Genomic DNA, 25,824 nt, shown 5'->3' with positions numbered 1-25,824 from the left:
GTTCTACCTTGATTACATTTACATGGATCAATGTTTATTGTATACACATACGTATAGAGAAATCCTGATCTTTAAACTTTCAAAATTACTTCAATAAATATGAACAATAATACAGATAAGATATTCAATCAAATGCGCTTTTCATTCTGTGGACATGGTATTGATGTTGTATTTCCTCTTACTTCGTATGAACTATTAATCTTGATTGACGTCATTTGATTAATTGAGAAATAAAGATTTTCAACTCGAAAAAAATCATTTCAAGAAAAAAGGGGGTCGTTGGCTCCAGACTGACGCACAGTTCCTTTCAAAAAGATGACATTCGTGTTCATCTTTTACACAGATTTTTTTATAGGAGTCAATTCTAATTTTCGAATTATTCCTTGAACAGTTGAAGAGAAAAATTCTTGTTAGGGGACGTGGTATGAAACTGAACCTCGTGAATAACAAAATAACCACCCCCATGACGAACCACAATTTAAAGTGTCTATTTTTTCAATAACTAGCTAATTAACAAACTTAAGATTAATCCTTTCATCGCACTAATTGGTTATGGATTACCTGGATACCTAGAGGTGTCACAATGATAGAATACAGATCAATGGGTTTCACCTGTATACATGTAATTAAATTGTCAGAACAGGTCGTCAGTATGAAGAAGTTGACTTCTTATTTTGAAAGGTTAATACAAAAATTTTTTGTATTTTTAAGTGAAATTTCCTTCTATAATTGCATTCTCCAACTGATTTCTCTGTATTCTCTGTTTTAAATTTCATTTATGTACATTTTGAAAAAAACAATCATTATGAATGAATGAAATAAAATTTGTTTATCTATCTCTTTGAGACCCCTCCCTTTTTTCCTCCAACATCAACAGCAATTCAAGCACTGAAGTTGGTACCGGCATTTGTACAAAGTGCAACATTTGATGAAATTAAACATTTTGTAGACTTTTACTATACTGATTTGCCGAGTCTATCTACAATGCCTTCCGTACTGCGTTTGTGGCAAAAGAATTGCGAGTCAATGCTTTCAAAACTGTAGCCGGTGCTCTGAAAGAATGTTGCAAAACCGACTTTCCAATTATTTCTGTTATCTTAAAATTCAAAGCTACCATGGGGGTGACGAGTTGCGAATGTGAGCGATCCAACAGTGAGTTATCACTTCTAAAAACCTACATGAGAACAACTATGGGACAATCGCGTTTAAACGGACTTGCGTTGATGCATGTGCACTACAGTTTGGAACTAAAAATAAAACAAATTATAAAACCCCGCGAGCTTGATGTCGAATGACCTGATAAACGACTCTTAAGTTTGTTAAATTAGTAAATTTTGAACAATTTTACGTAAAACTATTTTAACCGATTCGGAACATTTTAGCTAAAACTTTTTTACAGCTTGCCTTATTCAGATGAAAGTTGAATGTTGTGCTATTTTAGATTGCAAGATATTGTATAGAGTCTTAAATAAAAATCAGTTTTACATGTCTTTAAATGCCTTTATCTAGGAATATGTGCACCGCACGGTGTTGTCCAAATTCATGATCTTCCATAATGTCGAAGGTATTTTTTAACCTTTTTCATACCACTCAATATTCATTTGGGACCACCCCCAAATTTTTTTCTTGATCCGCCACTGTCAAATCGTGTCGAATTGTTGTGAAACATATGCAATACTTTCCTTTCGTAATGATTTACCTGCAGTCGCGATTTGAAGTGTAAATAAAATGTTCGGTGGTGTTGTTTAATTTTGTGATGACTAGGTACAGATGCATGGACAGTGGTAACAATGTCATTACTAGTATATAACCAGTTGGTGGATTGGCTACAAAACTGCTGTCTGCATGTGTTACATATAATACCATGTTCAAAAATGTTCCTGTTCAATGTGTTGAAAAATTGTTTGTGTTATTTTGAAGTTTTTCTACAATGGCCTTTTCCGTATGAGCATATTACATGCGACTTTGGGCCTCATTACAATGTAATCAAATCGCGTTATTGGTTATGTACAGACACCTACTTCAGATTGACGACAATTCTTCCTTACATATACATACATTACTCATATAAACACAGCAATGGGAAATATGTTATGATTATGGATAGTTATAAGAATGCACACAATAAGCGACACATTATTTACTTTTTTCTTTAATGAAATGATTTATAGTCAGAATCCATTATCAATATAGCAATTAATCAAACATCATAAAAATATGATGGAAACATTAAATTTGAATATGTCAACATTAAACAGTGCAAAACATATGTGAGATATTTGAACCCTCTCTCCTTGAAACAAGCTTTCATTGACAGTTATATGCTCCAACGATGAAGCCACGTCGATGCTTGTAAACTTACCTGTTACATGTAGGTAAAATTAAGCGATAGTCCGAAATATCATTGAAAAGTTGTGTAAAGTTATTAATGACACACAAAACAAATTTCATTTTTCAAGGACAAAGTTGCATAAATTACAACAATAAAAAAAAACTTTATTTTGGTTTGAATTGTCCTTCGAAGGGGATTCCTTGTTTTTACCACCTAAACACATCCTAATTTCACATATTTGACTTTAATCCTTTTTTGAGGGGTTACCTTTACAATTTTTTTCAACATATCATGATATGGAAAGATAGAGATATTGATTAAAGATCATCAAATATATAAAAAAAAAGATGTGAAATGATTGCCAATGAGACAAATATTTATCAAAAGAATTATTTTTTATAGTTTATTGCATTCTTTCAACACTTTTTGAAATTGGCCCTTTTTCGAAAAAAGTTCAGGGGTATTTTTCCCTACCTCTTTATGAATCTTACGTTTTTCATATGAGTTAAAATAACTTAAACAGCTGGATTGAACTATTTTTGTTATTAAAAGAAAATCTCACTATCTATTAAATGTCTTAAATAGATAATTTAGTATTCAGGCCAATGAAATCAAATTCTAGCATTTAACGATTTTATTTATTTCTTCAAATCGAAACAAAGTGATTACACAACTAATATATATTCAAATTACCAAATTAACAATAGATAACCATTTCTGTTTGGGTCGCCTATATGTTATTTCGTTGCTTAACTCCATTATATAACAACATTTTTCAAAATTATTTTGAATTCACTAAATGTTTTTTTTTTAATTTAATGTTTTCCAAATTAAAAAAAAAATGATTTGTCTTTGATTTTCTCATCAGTCTTTACAAACATGTATGCACCATACTAATCACTAAATAATCACAAAATGTATATAATTTTTACAGGAAGAAAAAAAAAGTCCATATTTAAGGAATATATGGTAGAACCGAAAATATATTTTTACAACAGTTCCTTCTAGAAACTAGCTTTTGATCATAATAAGCTTTTGTCCAAATCTAATAGAAATCCAGGATAGTTTCAGATTTTTTTTTAAAACTTCAAAAATTTAACCTAATGTTATGTTGACTTGAAGAAAAAAAAGTCCATTTATAAGTCAAATACTGAAAAGACAGAAATAAAAATTTTACAAAATGTTCCTTTTGATACTATCTTTTAATCATTAACAAGCTTCTGTGGTAAAATTCCCGGAAAGTTATTTAAATTGTAGAAACTACAAACCAGAGTAAATGTAATGTTAACTGGTAAAAAAACTAAATCCATTTTTTAAGTAAAATGGAAATAGATAGGATTTGTTGTTACAAAGTTTATATCTGGATACTATCGTGTTATCAAAAACTCGCTTGTGTTCAAGTTAGATAGGAATCCAGGATAGTTTCAGAAAGGTATTAAAATTTAAAAACTTTAACCGCAGAGTCGCCGACGACAGATATAGCATCCGTCTGTCTCGCTTTTGAGAACGATTTGTTTTCGCATCGGATATACACTAAACCTAAACAATTAAAAACAATATAAATTTGAACATTTCAAATACTTTAAAAAAAAAACGTATCATACAAATATTTACACAATGCAATCAATGGAGATAATAAAAATAAGAGCATTTCGTTTTCAAGCCAGAATTCAAAATTCATAAAGTATGAAAATAACAAATACATTAGATCGTCAAATACATCAATAACAATAATGACATTTAAAAACATTAACGGTACCAGTTTAAAAAGTAAAAACACAAAAAATACTGAACTCCGAGGAAAATTCAAAAAGGAAAGTCAAAAATCAAAAGGCAAAATTAAAAATCCAAACACATCAAACGAATGGATAACAACTGCACCAGATGCGCATTTTGTAAATTAATGTCTAGATAAGGCTATCAAAGAAGAAAATATGATTCAGTCCTTTTACACGCTAAAATTGAAAAATCCAAACAATATTACAAATTTACTGAATTGCAACCTTCTTATATTTTAAGGTTCGTCGAATACAAAAAATCAGTGATTTCATTCATCAGATTTTGTCTAAACAATTGTAAAAACGACAACTCACACTGTATACAAAACTACTAAAACTTCAAACATTTCCTGATATATTTTTATCAAAATACAAATATGAATCGATGTTTTAAAAAAATTATATTCCGCTAAAATATGCATTCCACAAAGATTGAGATGTGTGTCAAAAGATTTATTTTGGTAAAGCCATAGATTGTATTTTTTTTTAATTAACGTTGACACCGCGACAGCATACTTCAGTCTTATTCATTGTTATTTTATATGATATTGTGTGATATCAATCATAACCAGGTGCATACAACTTACTTTGTAAAAACATAAAAAAAAAAAAATCAACATTTTTATTTGTCAACACAATCAAAATAAAATGAAAAAAAATGATTTACGAATATTTAAAATCTATAAGAATGAAATACAAATAAACTGCAATACAATTTTATTACAAAACATCATGTTTACAACTATATACAGAAAAACAAGTTGCAATTTTAACCTACTACGCTATTATGTTCATTGAAACAATATTATTCCACTGTTTATACATATAAAAAGCTTAATCAATAGTTGATTGATTGTGGCTTTACCACGTTTCCTCGTAAAGATCTTCATATTCCATTCTGAGGATCATATTACCATTTGAATACATTGTGCGAAATTACGCGCGGTTAATGAACATAACGTTTTGAACTTTTTATTCTTCTCAAAATAGTGGTAGCAAAAATCATGATCCTGTTAATATTTATTTCAGCGGATAAAAGAAAAAAATATGTTAATTACATTTTTATCCGTGCTGTTTATCAATGGGTAATTCGTGTTTGATTCAACTTATTAAAACAAGCGGATATGAAAACAATTGTATGCCAAAAAAAATATAATGCATTGAGATAGTAAGCAAAGCAGAGGCAGTGAAATAAAACATACATTTCCCTTTGCTGAGGGACATATGAAGATTAGTTTTCTTCAAAGCATATGCAAACTTTAGAATACCTATAACAGAAACTTAAGTCAAACAATATCAACGGTACATACACGATCAAAACAATAATAAAGACCAATAGAAAGCATTAAAAAAAATCAACTAATTATAAACATCAATATACATGATATACAACAGAAATAAAACAAAATCATAAGCTTAAATGATTTCAAAAATAACATATACTTGTTTGCTAAAAAATAATCGCAAAAAACTCCAAATCTTTTTTTCGGAATTATTTCATATTCGAAACTCTAACTTATATTACCAACTTTCCCTTTTCTCATAGATTTTAACAGACACGTGAAATAAAAGACTTAACTACATTAAAGTTGGAAGGGGTTATATGCTATTAATCCATTTCCTGTTATGCCAATTTCCATTGTTTTGAATTAAGATACAAAACACAGTACATTTTTTTGTATGTTTCAGCGTATATGTAATAATATAGTACTTACCTTATTCTTGATTACAAATCATAGTGTGATGAACTGAGTAAGCTTACCTTTGGACGTGTGATCTCTTAGCTTCGACGTTATGTAACTATTACTGATGACTTCTTACCTTGTTTAACCCTTTTTTTGCATTACCTCAACTTTTACAGCGACGATGTGTAAACATATTGTTGGTACTAGTGCTTTTAAAAAGGTATTTAGCTGAACGCTTTAGTAGTCAACTCCATTCTCAATTTTATCTTGGAACATTTGTATCAAATAAGTCACTTATTACAAGTTTTATATAAAATAACCTCATGCATTTGTGGTATCAAATAATACATTATGAACTAGTGTTTGATGAAATATTTATTTGCATATGTACATTGTAAAGGAATAAGTGAAATACCACAGGTTAAAGGTAATTTTTATTCACATAGTTATATACATTGTTTTGATATACATGATATAAGTGAAAACAAACAGGTTGACTAAATCTTTATTTACATAATAATATATACATTGATTAAAATAAGTGAAAACTAACAAGTTGACTCAAATTTCTATATGTATGTGTTCATTGCTATTAAATAATTGAAAACTCCTACGTTTATTGAAATCTTAACTCACAGTATATACATTATTAAAAACAATAATGAAAACTCATATGTTAACTGAGCTCTCTATTGACGCTTTTCCATAGTTATAACATAAGTTAAAACTCCAAGACTTACTTAAATCTCTATTTACATAATTATGTACATTGTTATGAAATAAGTGAAAACTCAAATCTTTATTGAAATCCTTATTCATATATTATGCACCTTGTTTTAGACTAAGCGAAAACTCACAGATTTGGTTAAATCTGTACTGGCATATTATCATTATTATAACATAAGTGAATACGTATTGAAGTCACCAACAAAGTTTGAATATTCAAATCAAATATGGTACTAACACTAGTGTTAAGTAACGTGAAACGCATGTTTGGTACCATGATGCAAAATAAGTAAAAGCATTTAACTTTTGATTTCAGAAGTTGAATTCTCCTTCAACAGATTTCGCCTTGTATTGAGATAATCAATATGTCCTTTCCTATTTAGCAATGCGATTTTTTCAAAATTTATCTTATTAATGTATGAATCAAGATTTGCCTGAAATTTAGAATTCATGAAAATCCTATTCACATCAATGTACTGCTTTGCTGACTTGGTCTTTGTCATATCATCAAACCATCTTTCTATGTATTGATTTAACACTTCTTCAGGAAGAACAATACCAAAACGTTCAAGACGATTTTCCGCCTTTTCCTTAATGTCATCTTCTGCTAATACAAACATTGTATTCACAAAATCTCTACTTCCCGTCCGAATAAGGTTTGCAATTTTTCCTCGAGTAAGTTGTTTCATGTAGGTTTGCAGGGATATCCGAAAGGTAGCATTCATAACACATCTATTAATGTCGAGACATTTTCTTACAGAATCGGTTTTAGTCAAAACACCAATCAAGATTCCAAGGTATTGCTGTAATAAGTCAACAGGAATAACAATTCCAAAATTTTCATAGCGATTCTCAGCACTGTCCTTGATGTCATCTTCTGTCATAACAAACATTGCATTGGCAAACTCTTTACTTCCCGTGTTAATGATCGTTTCGATTTTGTTCCTTGTTAGTTGTTCGATGTAGATTCGTAAAGATTTTTGAAACGAGTCATCATTAAAACACCTACTTACAACTATGTAGTTATTTAACGAAGACGATTTCACCATACCATCAAACCACCTATCAATGTATTGCTGAAACATATCACCAGGAATAACAATACCAATATTGTCTAATCGATATTCAGCGTTTTCTTTGATGTCATTCTCTGTCATGACAAACAAAGTATTCAAAAATTCATCCGTTCCATTCTTTAATATACCAGCAATTGTTTTCGTGTTTAGCTGTTTCATATAGAAACGTAAAGCAGTGCGAAATGTAGCATTCATATACGATCTATTGTCATTCACGAAATTTTGGGGAGATTTGGATTTTGTCATATCATCAAACCATCGTTCAATGTACAGCTGTAACAGATCAGCAGGGATAACAATACCCAAACATTCATTTCGATTTTCTGCATTGTCTTTGATATCATTCTCTTTCAGTACAAACATTGTATTCAAAAATTTAGTATTCACATTTTTAATTAAAGTTGAAATTGTTTCTGTGCAAAGTTGTTTTGTGTGGGAATGCAATGCAGTACGAAATGAAACATTTCTAAATAGTCTATTCTCATCCATGTAACTTTTGGGCGATATGCTTTTTGTCAAATGTTCAAACCATTTTTCTATGTATTGTTGTATTAAATCATCCGGAATAACAACACCAAAACATTCAATTCGATTCTCAGCGTTGATCCCTTCTTTACTCAAAACAAATATAATATTTAGCAAATCACTATGTCCATATTGAATGAAGGAAGCAATTGCTTCTTTTTTTATTTGTGTTGTGTAAGTATGCAAGGCAGTACGAAATGTAATATGCATCAATGGTCTACTCATTTCTATAAAATATAGAGAATTTGAAGATTCTGTCAAATGATAAAACCATCTATCAACGAATTGAAGTAACAAATCATTTGGTATAACAATGCCAAAACGTTCATATCGGTCACGAGCCCTATCATTTATGGCCTCGTCTGTCATGACAAACATTGAACCAATAAAAAACTTGGGTGTAGTTTGAATCAGATAGGCAATCTTTTCTGTGTTTAGTTGTTTGATGTAGGACCGGAAGTTAGTACAAAATTTTTCATTCGTCAAAGGTCTGTTTTCAGCCATAAGAATATCTGGATACTCTGCATGTGTCAAATGATCAAACCATTTTTCAATATAAAGATGTAACAACTCATCAGGAATAACAATACCATAAGGGTCCACTCCCATACTAGAGATGTCGTCGATGTCATTCTCTGTCATAACAAACATAATTGTTAGAAAATCGGCCGTCCCAGTCTCAATGAGGACAGCTATTTGTTCTATGTTGAGTTGTGTCATGTAGTTTCGGAAGGCAGCACGGAAATTTAAATTCATCATAAGTCTGTTCTTTCCTATGTAACACGGTATCTGGTCGGATTTTGTCAAAAAATCAAACCATTTTTCAATATATTGCTTTAACAAATCATCAGGAATGATTACACGTAACCATTTACATGAATATTCTTTATCTGATTTGCCTTCTATGTCATTTTCGTTCATAACAAACATTGTACTCAAGAAATCGATGTCTGCAGTTTTTATTAATTCAGATTTTTCTTGATTCGTTAGATGTTTCACAAAGTCAAATAACATGTTACGGAATTCGAAATTTTTGAAATTTCTATTTTCGTTTATTTCTCCGTGTGCAAAAGATGAGGTTACCATATCATCAACGACCCTTTTGATGTACATTTGCAGTTTTTCTGCAGGGATAGTTATCAAGTCTTGTGCGCTTTTAGTGTTGTTTGAAACAACAAATCGTTCCCTGAGAAATCTGCCATTTGAGTTTTCTATCAGTAAGCCTAGAAATTGATCTTGGGTTCCAAAGTAATAAGCTAGGAAGTCAAACAGCTTATCATGTATAGTTTGGTATATACCTCTGTCATAAATCACAAATGTTCCTGTCAGTAGTTCAAGTTGTGTCTTTAATGTCCTACCCGTAATATTTTCATGTATATCACACACCTCTACAATGTCATGTATATATTCTTTTATTTTAGGATACTTTCCTGTAAGATGTTCTTCTTCTAGCTTGTTGTTGAATATAACCAGCAAAAGAAGCGCACATAATTTGTACTTACCTTCTTTACAATCGTTATACATGTGAGTAAGATCTTTTTTGTAAAATGTAAATGGGTCATTTAAAAACATTTCAATTGTAAATTGTGGATTCGTTTTCTGAATATTATATAATTTACATAAAAGGGGAAAAAACTCATATTGACCTAAATATTTCAATGCTTCCATTGAATGTTCTTTGAAATAAATTTTCGACATTTTCTCTTTTTCGTCCGACGTCAAACTTAAACTCTCAGAGCTTAAATTACACTCACATGATTTGAAGAGCTCTAAATTTCCAAACCCCTTATCTTGAAAAACTTGTAGTCTGCATGTTAAAATCAACTTATATTTACTGTTTTCTAAAATACTCTCTATATCTTTTATTGATTTCTTCCATTCTTCTATCCGACTTTGGTTTACTGTAAAATGTCCACACATATCGTCGATAATATACAATGTTTTTCTGTCCGATATATATTGATCTCTTATTTCTTTTGCATCTATCACAGTAATAACTGTGTACCCATTTCTGTCCATTCGGAGAGCTACATGCCTGACAAGAGCAGTTTTCCCACATCCAGAAGGCCCTGTCACACTTACACACTTATAGTTGCTAAAACTTGAAAGTACATGATTGGTCGCTCTTCTCTCTATGAAAAGACTGTCATCCTTCTGCCACATCTCTAGTGTATCAATCATGAAATCTAAAATGTTTATGAAACATATATAGCTCACGCTAGTTATATAACATTCATATTAGTTTTTAAGTTAGATTACGACATTCTATTGTCATCAATACATTCAAAATAGATAAGGAAAAAAATGCAGCAGGAATATCCTTGGCAAAAATATTCGACAAGTAAAAGAATAACAGGATAACGGATATTTTAACAATCACAGGACCGAATGAGAAATTCAATAATTATAAATACTATTTTCCGATTCGATTGAAATATTAACATATATATATACATATTAATCATTGTATTGCATTTCAGCTAATCGAAAACATAAAGTCTCACACATATGAATATTTGCTTTTAAGGTTAAACCACTTCAGACAGCTTATCCCCGGAATATAGATAACAACATTTTTGGACAAGTAAACATATCTACAACTTCTTTTTCTTATAATATGAATATTACATCTTTCCCCCCATCGGCTGTACCCGCATATTGATAAACATGAAGAGTACGAGCCGCACCTTTTGAAAACTATATATATTAATATAATAGCTATTGATTTATGAACTTAAATCGGGTTTGTTAAATTTACTGTTTACAGCTTTGTTCCTCCCTATATTGATGACAAATAACTAATGAATTATTTCGTACAATTACAAAAATAAAACCAGCAGAAGTTTAATTTGTAATTATACGTCTGTAATATCAGACGTTTATGAAAAAAGTAATCTCCTTAGACTTGAAACTGTATATTGCTAAAGGTTAGCTATGATCCATATAACCATGTTACTAAAGAGGACCTCATAATCGTATAAGAGAGAGAGGTTATTTTTCTTTTACCAAAATATTGTCCTCCGTCTAGAATAGATTAGAAACAATACAGCCAGGTCACACAAAACGCTCTTTCTGTCTTTTGAAAAATTGGTGTAAACAGGAAAAATCTCATAAAAATTATTATAAGTATTATTTAAATAAATGTATATTTATTCGAATATCACATTTTGAAAATAATTAAGTGATTGTACCAAACGATAAAGCAGCTAACAATAGGGTGTCAGTTAATGTAAACTCTACACGGACGTTCTCAACAATTAAATTTTAAAATGTATTTCCATTAAGTCCGTACGTTCTACTGACAGTCATATATACTAGTATCACGATTTAGTCGTAAACGGTCATTTTGGTCTGAGAGAAAAGCTTCAAGACTTTTACGATCTGTAAGACGCTGTTCCAATCAATTGTCTCGTCAGGTAATCAGTCCCTTAAGACATTTCAAGATGAACAAGACTGCATCTGCTAGCGATTGTCTTAGATCCGTTTCAACGAAGTCAGACCAAAACATATCAAATCTCAAAATTCACGTTCAAAATTGTCAGACCATGTTTATATCCGTTCAGTATGCCGATATGATATCACGATTGACGCCCCTTCTGCTTGATAATGCATTTTAGATTAATATATATATATATTAGAATTTAAGATAAAAAATTGAAGATTAAATCCTCTGTTGATTTTTTTATTTTTGTTGCTACTTTGTTGAGGAACTTATAAATCATTCGTCAATATATGTTGCTTATTCTTTAATAAATGTTAGTATATTTATTTAATTTACTTATAAAATGCAGGGACTATGTTAAGTGTATACACACAAAAATGTTTATTTAACCATGAAATTTTGTGAACCCTGTATTAAAATGTTTTTTTCGTATTTGAAAATTAGTAATGGAAAATCTTAAACGTAGCGTACGAAAATAAAGAGATGTGGTTAAATTCCAAATGAGACTATCCACAGCTATAAAGCGGAGGCAAATTAACACATGCGTATTTTTGTTTTATGTCAGTTGCTTTTATTCGTTTTCTGTTGATATGTTGGTTGTTTTTTTTCCTGTGAGTTACTCTATTAATCTTTGAAAAGCCTCTACTACCATAGCTTTGTACTGTACAATATATTTTTAAACAATTAATCATTTTACACAGTGGTGCGTCTAAATACCACATGATGCCAGAGTACATGAAGCTGATCATGATACTCCATTCAGTCTGTGTCGAGACTGCTAAAACTATAAATAAAGTAATACCATAAAACGAATTTTATTCAAGCAATGTTATATTTATTTGTTAACAATATACTTTACGTATAGAACTAATTATATGGCGTAAATCAAAAAAAAAATCCGTTTTATTTGATTGAGTTCAATGGCACGTGCTAGTAATCAACCGGATCTACAGGTAACAAAATCAATGATCCAAAACGTAAGAACGTACATGACTATTTTAAAATTACACGCATGATTTTTTTTATAAAAAGGTGCCGTAGGACTACAACTAAATAAATAATTAATGAATTTGTGTATACGTATTAGTATTTAAGCTGATGATGTTTGACCGTCAGTTTTAATATTTGCTTTGTTTTATTTTCATTGAATAATGAATTTGAATCTATTATTGCTTAGTATGTGTAATTTAAGGTTCTTTCAATATTATATATTTCTAAACACCAAAAACCAAAAGATGATGCAAATTATTTGATCGCTGCATGGCAAACCATTAAAAAAACATGTACTCATTGGGGAGTTTTTTTTAGTATTCAAGAGAAACTATTCACTTCTCGTCTTATTATAGCTTAGAGAGTATTCTTTTAAATTGTGTAAGTTATAAGAAGTAGTGTATATTTGTATTCTATTGATTTTGCAACATTGTATCACTGAATATATACATACATTTTGTATTCCACAACTATATATACTTTAAATTGTGAATTAAGATTGATTGCTAGTTGCTTAAAGTCCAGACCTTACCCCCCATGGATTTTACTAACCCTCTATGGATCCGTAGGGTGGGAGTAGCGAACCATATAACTTATAATATTACTTGATATTCATTGAAATGATAACTTGAAGAGGTAAACAATTATTGTAATAGCAGGTCATCCTTACATTCTTATAAGTCGATACATAGTTTGACCTATGCAATAATATTTTATTGGAATAGCGGTAGTCTGATCAATTCGAATGCAACAAGCTTAATCAAATTTCGTATTAAATGCAAACTTTGCGTTATCTTTGCGGAGCATTTATAAAGTATTTAAACTAAAATAAGAACTATAATAGCTGCCTGAATAGCTCAATTTCTAATTGTTGAAAATAAGCTCCTAGCTGCAGACATAAACATCTGGGCAAGAATGGTTTTGTTTTTCAAGAAAATTTGCATAATTCTGAAAGCTATCTATTATTAATCTTCAACTCTATCAGAAGTTTGAAGAAATGGGGGATTGAAGTCTAACTGTAAATGTATCGATATGTTGTAGTATTGTCAATGAGAAACGCTCTAAGAGACAAAATGAAACAGACATAAAGAACTGTAAGTCATCGTACAGCCTTTAACAATGAGTAAAAACCATACCGTAATTATCTTCTGTTTCTCAAATTTGCAATGACTACAATGAAACTTGTTTAGGAAACATTTGATTTAATGATAATGCATATTCATTTATTCAAAATTAAAAAAATAATCAAACATATTTAGATCTCGTTTTCAATGTTCATCCCGGTATCTGTAATTTTTTAAGGGTATAAAAATGATCTGTTCCGTCGAGTTGACAAATTTATCACCACGGCTTCAGTCTGTAATTGCATAAACAATTATTTGCAATCACCATGATCACTTGTAAACCCTTAAATATAAAGAATCAGATGCTAAAATTAATATTCAATAAATAAATACTATTTCGACAATCTGTTGATTTTTAACTGAATTCGCAGCGGTTAACGCAGCAGTTTGACTTTGAGCTACTTCTTTTTTGTTAATTATCAGATGGGAAATAATCCAATAGAAGAAGTAAGAATTAAAATTGAGTATTTTTTTTATTTAATTAAGTGGACATGGTACACTAAAAGTTAACATTAACCGTCTTTTTTCTAATTTTTATTTTATCTTTAAAGGAGTAACCCCGGATAAACATTGTTTCGTCCTTTTTATGTTCAAATTATAAAAAGTTTAACGGGACTGAAGACGGTTTGAAAACATCTTCACGTAATTTTGTATTCACGGTCTGTTTTGGTCTGACACCGTTGTAACGGATCTAAACAGCTCGCTAGAAGATTCATTTATTTTTCTTAACATGCCTTAACGCACTGATTCACCTGATGAGACGATCGGAACGGCGTCCTTAAGTTCTTAAAAGTCTTGACGTTTTTCTCTAGAGGTAAATCCCGTCGAATAAGATATAATCTTACCAAAATGACCGTTTCACACTGAAATCATGCTACTAGTGATAGTAAACGAGCATTTCATTTCCACATCACAGCTAAAGGCTTTGTCTTTATATTTGAAGGTCCCTATTATGGTAACAAAAACATACTCACACACACACACACACCAACACACACACATACACAAACTATCGATTCATTTCGTCGTGTAGTAAGTGTTTTGTTAATCTTTCCAGGCTTGTTTAACAAAGAACCTTTGATTAATATTTGTTATAAGATATATAGAAAGAGTTGAGGTTTTTTTTTAAATGTTTGGAGTGTAAACAATTCTTGGATGTTATAGATAAATAACATTCATGTAATGGACCTTTTGATTCTGTTGACAGTTTTGACTTTTCAATTCTTAACACGACACTTCCAATCATTTTTTTTTAAATAAAACATTTCCTCTTCAATTAAAAAGTCGTTTTGGCAAATTTAATTGCAAAATTCTAGCTGTATTTATTTAAAACCTTTTTCTCTGATAAAGAAGTTAATATGCCTAATATGACCGGTGTAATGAGATGATTGAACACGTATTTTAAAGTTTGTAATGTTTTTCAGTGATTTGACTATCATTTAACTGTTAGAATCAGTTATGCTATCTGCAGCTGTCCAATGTTGTTTAGAAAGAGGAGGGCTATTCTTAAAAATATTGGACAGCTAAATGTAACATAATGGTTTCTTACAGGTAAATGATAGTCCAATCACTAAAATAAAGAACGAGTACAACAATATAATGACGTCACAGTGTTTTATAACATACCTATGTATTACTCCATTAACCATGTTAACATGGTCTATACCGATACAGCAAGTTCATAACACTTGTATTAAAGGATTTTCAAGGAACTCAACGTGAGGAAAATATAGAACTTTATATCTGAACATGGGATAACTTTTCTGTTCGCCAATTTCACGTCCATGGATATTTTGTCAACATTGTCCGTTTCAAGAATTCAAAACTTTGTATTCAATGATTTTAAGTTGTGAAATATATTACAACTTGTGTTTAGCATAAGATACGTCTTATGTTAAGTAAGGCGTAAAAATAGCAAAGCCAGAGGTGAATGTCTTGTATTAGCCAATGACTTGGGACAGGCGCAAAAATGCGGCTGGATTAAACATGTTTGTGATATCTCAACCCTCCCCCTATACCTCTAGCCAATGTAGAAAAGTAAACGCATAACAATACGTACATTAAAATTCAGTTCAAGAGAAGTCCGAGTCTGTTGTCAAAAGATGTAACCAAAGAAAATAAAAAAAATGACAATACATTGTAATATATAAATAACAACAGACTACTAGCAGTTAACTGACATACCAGCTCCAGACTTCAATTAAACTGACTGAAAGATTACGATTTCATCCTATGAACATCAGGCACAATCCTTCCTTAGTATCATACCATCATAACATATATGAGAAGAACATAACCCTTGTCATGCCAACAACTGTTTTTTAATAAATGTGTTTACTTTTGATGCAAAGACCCTAAAGTAAATCAATATTAACGCCAAAATATGCAATCTTTTATGTCCTGACAACAGTATCGTAACTATATCCCTTCATTATAAGTCTTTTCAAAGGTTTAGTTAGTTTATGAGCTGACACCTCTGTGCTTTAAAAAGAATATTTCCATAAAAAAATGGATGTGAAATACCTGAACGTATAAGAAGTCTACATGTTGAGTTATATTTACGAATGATGTCCTTATACCGGTGCTAAAATTTAGTAAATGTTTTGACTAGTTTGTGATATCGAAAACCCTGGTGTAATAATTTTTCAGTAATACATAAATCTCTCTCGTTAAAATCTAAAACATTGTAACGTACACGAGCGAATCGTACAAGTTGGGAAATATAAACACCGTAAGATGGTAACAAGGGAACGTCACCATCTAAAAATGGATAATTAACGATAGGAAATGAAAAATCATCCCTTTTATCATAAATTTTATATCGACAGAGGAACGTCATCAGTATTGCACAGGCTGACGTATCTGTATTAGCGCTGATTTTCTCATATTTAATAATTTATAGTATAATACCCATTAGGAGCCCCGGACATAATATTTAACTATGTTATCCAGTTGTCCTGGCATTGGGGTATGAATCGTGGTTCTTTATACTAAAGGTGTTTCGAAAGTCTTTTCCATATAACAAAGTTTTATTGCGGATTTGTCATTCTCGCCAAATGATTATAAAACAATAAAGGAAAACATACGGAACAAAAAACTCAAGCTCAGATAACATTGTTTAGTTCCAATTTAAAGAAGTTGCAATAGAAACTTGTTATTAACAATGCCTTTATGTTGGAAATAGAATACAATACCATTGATTCCGATAGGAACATATACTGTTATATTTATACCTGTGGAAAAAATATTCAAAAATATTTTGTTTTCTTTTTTGAACTTATATTATGAAGGATTCCCATAATAGAAGAAGGACCTAGACGTAGGCGTTCAATGAAAATACAGCTATATTTACCAGTCATTCCATTTCTTCTTTTTCTTTCGTGTTTCATCCTCTTTCCTATCAGACAAATTTAAAATGGGAATATCATTTGACTGTGTCAGAATATCAGCATGATCAGAAATAATAGAATTCATATAAATTTTCACTGATGTTGACATTAAAACAATGCTGCAGTAATTTTCCGATTTTATCATAAATAAACCAACACTTGAAAAAGGAATACCACTGATGTCTTATTGGTGCTCTGACATTACATCTTATGTGGTTTAGCTGAATACTCAAACCATATCTTAATATTTTGTCCAAACTGATACTTTTACCTAAACCTGAACTCTAACTCGAAAGATAGCCTAAGTAAAAGTACCTGTAAATCGTCTTAAATTATAAATGTTTCACAAATGGTAACGGGTTTTTACTTCATCATTGAATGAATTACCATAACAAACAATAAAAGAAACTTGCTCGTGTTGTAAAACCGTCTAATGTTGGTACAAAAGCACATTGCTTAATGTCACAAGAAATCATATGAAGTAATTCTAGCCTATACACATAATAAACTTAGATATACAGAAAGAGAGAACTCATTTAATTGAATATTTAGGTCTGTTAAATTTCATATTTTAGGTTTAAAAAATTGTTAATCATCGACAAAGGTCAATTTCACCTGTTTTTAGGGATGCGCTGTGTCTATCGAATTCGTCATTCAAGTGATTCCAAACTGTCAACGTTGATATTATACTCTGTTTTATTTAATCAATCTTCAGCTAAAGGTTACATTGAAGATCACATCAATACATCTTTAGGTCGAAATAATCATTTGTAGGTGAAAACTTCATTATTATTTTTTTTCTAATAAGCTTATTTAACAAATTTGAATCATACTGTATGTTAATGTCAAGCATTATTTTCCAATTGCACTTTCATTAACGATCAAACAAAATATCTCTTTTGTTTATTATCTTTTTTTATATATATATATCTCATAGCTACAATCAAAAAGTTGTTGAATAACTCACCAATATACAGTAGTTCGAGATCAAAGTCGGATATATCTGTTTCCTCTATTTTGGTAGCATATTCCATATAACAGATATCTTCTTTCAGAAATTCAAGAAATGCAGTATAGGAAGATGACGCATTTTTTCTAATAATTTCTTCTAAAAGGTGTCTAATTTTCTCTTGTCGGCTTGTGTTCTCTGATGTTAGTACTGTATTAACCTGCTGACTAATAAGCTCTTTTGAAAATAATTGTTCAAGTGATCCCGGTTTAGCAATGTTTATTTCATGGACTATTGTGTTATACCATTTGATCAATTTAACTGTTTGTTTCTCTATACCTGTTATGCAATATAAAACAACAATTGATAAACGATTAGGTAAAATGTAGGCTCTCCCTTATAACTATCAAATATTTCAATATGTCAAGCGGACACTTGCTCATTTTATATTTTATCCATTTAAAAAAATAGTACTATTACATTGCTTGAAAATTAGTTACACGGCATGACCGTGAAATGTGTTGAAACGATGTCTTCATTAACTGATTTTAGTCTTTAGTTTCCTATGTTATGTTTTGTCAACTATATTTGGTCTGTTAGTCTTTATCTTTTTTTGTCGTAACATTGTCCGTTTTTTGTTCGACTTTTGAAAGTCCCTTATGTCTATTTCGTCTCTTTTTTTTTCACCATGTAGATCAACATTTTCATTATTTTTAATCCTTTCGAAAATGCTTAATTCTGGAATTGAATCATACTATTGTTGTTGAATCATCATTAAAAAAAAAGATTATATGGAATCTTGATTTGAATTCTTAAAGAATGTATACCATCTGGAAAAGGGTATATCCAAAACTCGTTCGTCGAAGTAAACAGAAACGCACAGAAGTGAAGGAAGGAACAAGTATAAAGATATTACGTTTGACGCCTTGAAGAATACGAACATTTAAAGTACTACTAACCGATGACAATGACCGATCTTTTTTTTAATTTAAAACCATTCTAGGATTGGTACAAGCATTGTCTGATAGTTTGGTATTCCGTGTGAGTTAAGAAGTAGTAGTAAAATCGTATGATATCAAACACACATAAGCATAATTACCATTGTATCGATTGTGATACGATATTTATCCTCTTGAGACAGTTAAATTTTCATATTTAAAATTCAAATGACGAGAGTGGATAAATATCGGATAATAACCAATAAGGAACTGAGATCAAACGGACCACATGTTCATCATTTTTTTATACAATGGATACAGAAAGGTGAAAATTGACGAAGAATTAGAGAAATTAAGTATATCTGGTTTAGGACACAAAATCAGTACATGAAAGTAAAAACAAGCACAAAAAGCAAATGAGGCTTTTAACACAGAGTCTACATTGTAACAACTGGTATTATATCAATTATTTGAAAGGGATCTACCTGCTATTTCGTCTTTTTGTGGAACATTCTTTAAAGTCAAAACTTTGTCGGTTACTATTGCTTCCATATTTGTCACAAGTTGTGTATGACACTGTTGATCAGATTCTTTCACCGCTTCAACAAATATATTAAAAGCGTTGTATGGTCGATGCATCAGTATTTCTAAGAGCCTTTGGTTACGAGATGATTGTTCTGCAAGGCTATCAATATCTTCTCTGTCGTCAACAGTCATGATGCATTTAGAAATTAAGTTATCCAATACCTGTTTATCAAGTATCGTACAACGAACAAGTGTATCTTTGAATTCTTTGAAAGCTCCTGAAATAAATAAGGGATAAAGGCATCTACGCTGAATATAATCAATTCATAATAATGGTCTTTATATCGCTAATGAATACATTTACCTTAAGGTAGCACAGTGCAAAGATTTTGTTAACTTCCGATCTCCAACCATTGAAATTATGTTACATGTTTAAAACTGCATATAGATTAATAAAAATGGTTTACATAGATAGATAAAAGATGTCTCCTTAAATGAATGCAGTACTTTAGTTATGTAATCATTATGTAATCAATTAGTATGCAATTAACGGCAAAATCTTGGTCAGTTCACTTGCATGAATCTAGCTCTATCATCTCTTTAACAATACAGGAGATTTGAACGAAATCTCAATCAACACAGCAGATGCAACAAAAATAGTATCTCAAATTATCGCTATCGTAGTGCATTCTCTAATAAATCTGTGATTAGATTAAAAATCCTTACCACATACAAGTAGATAATGTTTGATTAGGTATTAAATTTTATCTATACATTCTATCCGAGATCTGAGAAATCTTTTTGTAAATATTGGCTTTAGGAACAACATATAATACAAGCGACCCTCTCAGGATATCAATGTAGAAAAATTTTTCAATTGGAAGTGGAAATTTCTTGCAAAATTTTATAGACAGAGTAAAATTCTCTGTTACACAACTTTGAAATTCTCGAAAAACTTAAAACTTTCTTATCCCAGGAATAAATTTCACTAGACGAATTTGGCTAAAATTTTGGAATAGTTGGTCCTCAATGCTCTTCAACTTTTTTTACTTTTTTGCTTAATAACTATTATGATATGATGATTCTTATATAGACGAATCGCGCATCTGGCGTATTAAATTATAATCCGGCTAGTAACTTTGATTACTATTTACACCACTGGGTCGATACCACTGCTGTATGACGTTTCGTCCTCTAGGGTATCACCAGCCCAGTAGTCATCACTTCGGTTTTTGTCACGAATATCAATTATATGGTCATTTTTATAAATTTTCTGTTACAAAACTTTATATTTTATTTGAAAAAATAAAGATTTTCTTATCCTAGGAATAGATTTCATTAAACGTATTTGGCTCATTTGTTTTGGAATTTGGGTCCTCAATGCTCTTTTACTTTGTACTTGGTTGGCTTTATACCTATCTTGATCTGAGCATCACTGATGCTTCTTATGTAGACGAAATGCCCGTCTAGCGTATAAAATTATAATTCTGGTACGTTTGGTAACTATTTACACCACTGAGTCGATGACACTGCTGGTGAACGCTTGTCCCCGAGGTCATCACCAACCAAGTATTCAGCACTTCGGTGTTGAGATGAATATCAATTATATGTTCATTCTCATTATTTTTCTATTACAAAACTTTGAATTTTTAAAAAAAAATAAGGATTTTCTTATCCAAGAAGTAGATTACACAAGAGTGCACACGCTGAAATGTCTCGCCTTCTTTACAAATCATTGATATTATGTTGATAGTCCTAAGTATCAAAGTTTAATAAAAACTGTCACATAAACCTTACATTAACCAAGATAACTAAACAAAGACCAATGAGCCATGCAAATGAGGTCAATGTCAGATTAACCGTGCCAGGCACACATGTCCAGCTAGCAATGCTTCCATACAACAAATATAGTTCACCTATGACTTATAGTTTAAGAAAAATAGACCAAAAAACTTAACACTGAACAATGATCAATGCACCATAAAATGAGGTTGAGGTCAAATAAAACCTGCGCGACTGACATATAGATCAAATAATATTTCCATACACCAAATATAGTTGACCTATGGCATATAGTATTAGATAAAAAGACAAAAACTCAAAAACTTAACTTTGACCACTGAAATATGAAAATGAGGTCAAGGTCAGATGACATCTGCCCGCTAGACATGTACAACTTACAATCATTTCATACAACAAATATAGAAAACTTATTGCATAAAGTATGAGAAACACAGACCAAAACACAAAAATCTAACTATAACCACTGAACCATGAAAATGAGGTCAAAACCAGATGACATCTGCCAGTTGGATATGTACACCTTACAGTCCTTCCATACACCGAATATACTAGCCCTATTGCTTATAGTATCTGAGATATGGACTTGACCACCAAAACATAACCTTGTTCACTGATCCATGAAATGAGGTCGAGGTCAAGTGAAAACTGTATGATGGGCACGAGGACCTTGCAAGGTATACACATACCAAATATATATAGTTATCCAATTACTTATAATAAGAGAGAATTTTACATTACAAAAAATATTAACTTTTTTTCAAGTAGTCACTGAACCATGAAAATGAGGTCAAGGAGATTGGACATGTGACTGGCGGAAAGTTCGTAACTTGAGGCATCTATATACAAAGTATGAAGCATCCAGGTCTTCTACCTTCTAAAATATAAAGCTTTTAAGAGGTTAGCTAACGCCGCCGTAGCCGACGCCGGATCACTATCTCTATGTCGAGCTTTCTGCAACAAAAGATTCAGGCTAGACAATTAGACGTATTTGGCCTACCTTTTTGGAATGTTTGGGTCCTCAATGCTCTACACCTAATTGCTTGTTTGGTGTTATATCTATTTTGATCTGAGCATGACTGATGAGTCTTATGTAGACGAAACGCGCGTCTGGCACCTTTGATAACTATTTGATGTTATAATTGACTACATAATTATTGTATGATACTATCATTGCATTAATTGGAAAGAGTAATATATTAGCTAGCCATAAATACTACTTTAATAAATTTACAAGCACTATAAAGAAAATCATAGCATTTAAAAACTGGGGAATTTGAGGTATAAAATCTTCATATTGTGCTACCTGAAACTGTATTTTAAAAAAATAACGACACTCACGATGTGACTTTGATTCCATAAACAAGTTTGTGACATCTTGTAACAAATAATTTTACGGAAAGTTTCCGCCTACTTCATTCTATAAGTTAGAAGATCTCCACACGAGGCATTGTTTTCTTATACCGCCATTTGTAGACTGCGAGTGATCGATGATATAATCAGCTCAGTAATCAGTGCGAATGTATATGAAATGAACCCTTCTTTGTATTAGACTGACACTGATGTTTAAAGAACTACTCTACAACGTAACAGTCTACTTGATGAACTATTACATTACTTGAACATTCTGAAATCTTGTTTTCATTTCAACTTCTGAATGACGCGAGGATAAAAGAAAAGCTTAAAAGGAACATTTTAAATTCTTGAGTTTTTTTTCCGAGTTTCTTTCCTTGAACAGTCGTTCTCAAGGCAAGAGTATTGTTACACGATCACTGAAGCGGTCTCTTAAATTTGGGATTTCGGTCACTATTTTCGGAGTTCTTCACACTTTTGACAAGACGTTATAGAATAAAGCCAAATACGTATTGACTGCATATTCATAGATAATTTTTCTATGTTCATCATTCTTTTGATTTTTTTTAAAAAATAATGCCAAGTGACCTCTTTCATTACTTTTTAATATGTTCTTGGCTACCTAGAAAAAGTGAAAATATCAAAATAAAGGGACAACAATATTTAAGTCAAGAACGACATAGTTCTATGGCTAAATTTAAAAAAAAATAACATCTTAAGTGTCTCTGAAAGTTATACCTGTTGTGTTGCTACAATAATTTGAAAATAATCTTCAACTAAATTTAAGATGCAGTATAAATATCAAATTGTTTTACAATTCCACCAAAGTAAAAAAAAAGTTTTAAATTTATGAAAAATTAAATTGTGAACATTTAAATCAATAGAATAACTTTATAAAATGTTTTGTAATTAAATTATATACACATATAACGTTCATAAACTATCTAAAGCATCACTACTTAGCCAATGAGCTCACTTGCAGCTTTTCCCTTGTAAAATTGGAAATGAAATATCTAGAAAAAGGATAACATTCATGCTACATTAGATTTATATACAACTTTTATATTCATCGAAAATCCAGGAAATTAATCAATCATATACTAATTAGAATTTAAAAGAGTCGCATCATACCGGTCGCATTTAGATCTTAAAAGAAAAATTGTATTTAAAGAGAAATCCTGTTTGTTAAGATTGTGTAGAAGTTACGTAAAGAAAGTCGTAAAATATTTTAAAAACTATTAAGAATTGACAGGACACTCTTAACAAGGTAATTTATCTAGAAGAGATAAATCTTAAAGAGAAGCAAAAGATACCGAAGGAGTTTTCAAACCTAATGGCATGGTAAAAACAAAACAAGAAAAACAGAAAAAAAGGACTGAGGAACAAGAAGCCTACCATCAATCCGCACGTGTTTCGGAAATGTTACCAGAATTTGCTGTACATGTGACATCCACCAATATGCTCGTGTAACTACAAACCTGGCTTAAAGTCTTAGTTTGTAGGTTGCTTTCGAGAACGTAACTGTTGATACGATAACTGGAACATTTTGTAATTTCAAAGGATTCAAACAAATGTCATCACTTGCAATTCTTGATTGAATAAATTTATTGTAAAAAGCAGCTCTCGATCAAGGAAATCATAATGGGATATGTAAGCTGTGTTAAACCTGGTTTTATAAGTGTCTACACCTTGCACGCATATAACAGTCGCATAGAGAATTCCATTATATCGACAGCAGTGTGTGAGCAACACAACCACTCGTAATAGGTGTTATAATTTTTTTTTAAATCTAGCATCTTGAAAATGTTACTTTCACAGAATTGTTTGTTTACATTAAAACAGATGTTTTCACAAAAGTTCGATGAGGCACGTGACAGATTCAGTGATAAACTGTATAACACTTGCTACAAACCTAGAAGAATCGATATTTCAAATTCGTTTTAAAGTTTAAGTACCCAATAAATAGTTTTAAAATGCATTTTTGATATTATTGTGAACACATTTAAAGTCCTAATTGTCTATGCTTTATGTAGATATAGGAAGATGCCGTATGAGTGCCAATGGGACAACTCTCCACCAAAGTCAAAATTTCAATGTCAACCATTATAGATCAAGGTACGGACTATAAAATTATAAAATATCAATTGGACTGGCTTATCTCAATTAAAAAAATCGTTGTAAGACAAATTAATATACAATGAAAGAATAAATTTGATCTAAGATACAATGTAAAAACAAAGTTGATACCTAATATAACTATTTAAATACCTTTAGAAGTCCTCACATTAACGTCTTTTTTGACTGACAGTACTTCTGTAAGCAAAAAATATACCGATGTCTTTCACATTGAACTTATACTAGGGACAAATCGACTAAAGCATGTGTATTAATACAGCGACTGCTTTATATCATGTGTATTACAACTAAAAAAGTAAATAAAAAAAGAAAAACAGAAATAATTTAAACTTTACAGGGATATTATATAACCACACCAGGTGATTTCTTATATCTTTCTCTTTTATTATAACATGATGCAGATATAAATTGTCGACAACAACGTACTTTCTGCTCGTCACTTTCTATATAAAAAAAAAATACGGTATCAGTTGGCTAAATATTGTCATACGAGCGAAACTTTATAGTATCATAGAGACGAAACGTTTTGATATAACGAATAATACGCCTACTGTATTTAATATGTTTGATGTTCCAGAAGACAAAGCTTCGCGCAATACTGTTTTAAATGCAAAAAACAGTATTTGTATAATACTCATGTCTGCTTTAAAAGAAAAACAAAACATAGAAATATTCTGAAAAAGTAGGTCAAATTATTTGATTTGAGCGAGACAGATCTGTTACATAAACACTAAACGTTTTATATACTAAAGTATACGCTTGGTGTATTTGATGAATTTAACAGTTTATAGGATGAATGCACTGACACAAATAAATTATTTTTGGGAATGCACGTTCAGTTTCAGAATTGTGAACTTGTCATCTAGTATCTTAATACAGATAACTCTGGTATAATTGCGAATGTCCATCAATAGACAAAAACACAATTTCAGGAAAATATTTACATTAAAACACGTTGCCATAATTTGACAAACAAGCTCTTCAATGCTCTAACAGATGCAATATTAAACTGTGGGAAGTTTTTATAATGAAAAAATCGAAATCTTTTTTTTTATA

This window comes from Mytilus trossulus, chromosome 5 (assembly GCF_036588685.1).
Source record: "Mytilus trossulus isolate FHL-02 chromosome 5, PNRI_Mtr1.1.1.hap1, whole genome shotgun sequence".
NCBI lineage: Eukaryota > Metazoa > Mollusca > Bivalvia > Mytilida > Mytilidae > Mytilus > Mytilus trossulus.
Note: the sequence above shows the minus strand (reverse complement) of the source record.